The 2,552-nt window shown below is 52.1% G+C and overlaps 1 pseudogene; it reads left to right on the top strand.

The window, feature by feature from the left end:
* The first annotated feature begins 639 nt into the window (after positions 1–639).
* Positions 640–2,552, top strand: part of LOC105804978 — a 4,691-nt pseudogene continuing 2,778 nt past the window's right edge.

The following is a 2,552-nucleotide window of genomic DNA, read 5'->3' as shown; positions in this document are numbered from 1 at the left end:
GAAATTGCCATTGGCCTTCTTCAGTAGGTCAGTCCCGGAGAGCTACCAAAGGAGGCTGACCCTGCTATGTAGGACTGTTCCTTTTCCACCTGCCAGTAAGAATCTTAGAACCAGGCCTTCCTTCCACCTCCCTTCCTTATAAAAGAAGAGATCCAAAGTCCTACATGTGGAACTCTAGAGAGGCTGACAACATGCAGGAACCATGAGAGGGGTCTGGGAGGTGCAAGGAAGATGGACCTGCTCAGCAGTCCAGCCTGGGAGGGCAGGGAGGCCACACTCAGGGTGTGTCACTACACTGTTCTAGTTCTGTTTTTGCTGACCTATCTCATAATTTACCTTTTTATTATGCCTATTGTCATTTCTCTTCCTCAAGCAGAATGCGGGCTCTAGGTGGGCATGGATTTCCTCTGCCTTATGCTAATGTAGCCCAAGCACCTAGAAGTTACTAGGAACAAATACTTGCTGAATGAGCTCCATTTGCATTTACTGCAGTTGTAGGGGGCACATTCCTGGGGAGGGGGCTGTTCCATGCTCCCCTCTGTTCCCTCAGGGATTAACACAGCTCCAGAACAGGTGCTTGGAAATGTTTGTTAAGCTGAGCCCCTAAACTGCCCTCATTTTTTTCCTTTATTCCTCCAGGCCCTCCTGGTCCCACTGGGGACCCTGGGCCCAAAGGGTTTGGCCCTGGATATGTCAGTGGCTTCCTCCTGGTTCTCCACAGTCAGACGGACCGGGAGCCCACCTGCCCCCCAGGCATGCCACGGCTCTGGACTGGGTACAGTCTGTTATACCTGGAAGGACAAGAGAAAGCCCACAATCAAGACCTTGGTAAGCATAGACCGCATGGTCACCCATGTCACCACTTGAAATGTCAAATGTTGGCATTAATTTTACTGATTCATTAACATCTTAAATGTTCACTAATGTTCTGTGGGATTATTTTTACTTTTTAAAAACCCACCATGCTAATTTTCAGCTAATTCTATTAAACCCATGATCCCACATTCTTCCTTAGTGAGTTAACTGTAACTCTGTTCTAAAATGCCCTTCGTACTTCCAAATGTAGATGATCTGATCAGGATGTGTCGGGTCTTGTGTGTATATGGAACGCTGCATCCACAGCGCCCTGATGGTCGTATGTCATGGCACTTGCCGGCTTCAACTCCACACCCTCCTCCAGTCTGTTTTTAAATTACAGAGCGTTATCTGGAGGGTTATCTCTTGGTGCTCCTCGTCAGTTTTCGATAGCAGATCTGTAAGCTGCAGGGGCCGATTTTAAATCAAGGGCTCAAGTGCCTGGGGCCTGGCAAACACTCTCTCCGAGACGATGCCGGTTAGGGTGGTGGCTGCAGGGGGAATGTACCAGCAGCCACAGTCGATGGTGCGGTGAGTCTTGTCACTGCTGGACCATGACCCCAGCTGTTAGTAAGGGTGGTCAGAGGCCTCGGGGTGGCAGCTGCTACACATCTGCATTTCCCCCATGGGTTCCACGATGGCCTTTCCCACCACAGGATCCTAGTTTCTTTGAGCACAGGAGAAAGGAAGAAGTAATTCACTGTATCTTATATCTGTTTCCTTCTCTCCTCCTCCTCCTTCTATCAGTCTCTTTGCTGCCTGGTCTCTGACCACCAGTCTTGCTTCTGCTGCCCTAGTCTAGCCAGAGCACACATCTTAAAGCTCTGCAGAACTCTTGGGGTAAAGTCCAAACTCCTTCACAAGATTGACAAAGCCCACATCCTCTGGCCCGATTTATCTCTGAACACCCCTGAGACAGACAGACAGGCACACAGACACTCTCCCCTGTTCCCCCTACTGAATGTGTCTGAGTTCTTTGAGCTCCACGCACCCTATCTCAGGCCCTCTCTCCTGTTGTATCTTCTCCTTTGAATGGTCGCCACTGCCATCTCCAAACCTGGCTAAATCCTTTTCATATTTCAAGTCCTAACATCACTTACTCCACTTATCCTTCCCAGAGGTCCCTGTACCCCACACCTCTCGTTCAGCGCTTGTCATGTGTTTCCGTTGCCTACTCACTCATCCATCTCGGGGCCATGAGAGATGTGTTCAGTGCTCACCTCCAGCACCCGGCCCATTGCTTGGCTCATGCGTGAGGGATGAGTGGATGAGCAGATGAGGGCTGGCCTGCAGGACCAGGGAGGTGGCAGAAATGGCTTCACTGCCACAGAAGTTGGCTTTGGCAAGGGCCTCCAGGCCCGGAACATAAGTCTGAGAGGGCCAGGTGGAGGAAGGTCCCTGAGCAACCTGCACAGGCTGTTTAGCTACCGGTTGTCTCTTCTTCCCTCCCAAGGTCTGGCAGGGTCTTGCCTTCCCGTGTTTAGCACACTGCCCTTTGCCTACTGCAACATCCACCAAGTGTGCCACTACGCCCAGAGAAACGACAGGTCCTACTGGCTGGCCAGCGCTGCACCGCTCCCCACGAGGCCGCTCTTGGAGGAGGAGATCCGCCCGTATGTCAGCCGCTGTGCCGTGTGCGAGGCCCCGGCCCAGGCGGTGGCAGTGCACAGCCAGGACCAGTCCATTCCCCCGTGTCC

The sequence above is a fragment of the Propithecus coquereli genome, unplaced genomic scaffold (genome assembly GCF_000956105.1).
Source record: "Propithecus coquereli isolate 6110/MARCELLA unplaced genomic scaffold, Pcoq_1.0 Scaffold1227, whole genome shotgun sequence".
NCBI classification, from domain to species: Eukaryota; Metazoa; Chordata; class Mammalia; order Primates; family Indriidae; genus Propithecus; species Propithecus coquereli.
The sequence above is the reverse complement of the archived record's forward strand: the minus strand, read 5'-3'. Positions and strand labels throughout refer to the sequence as shown.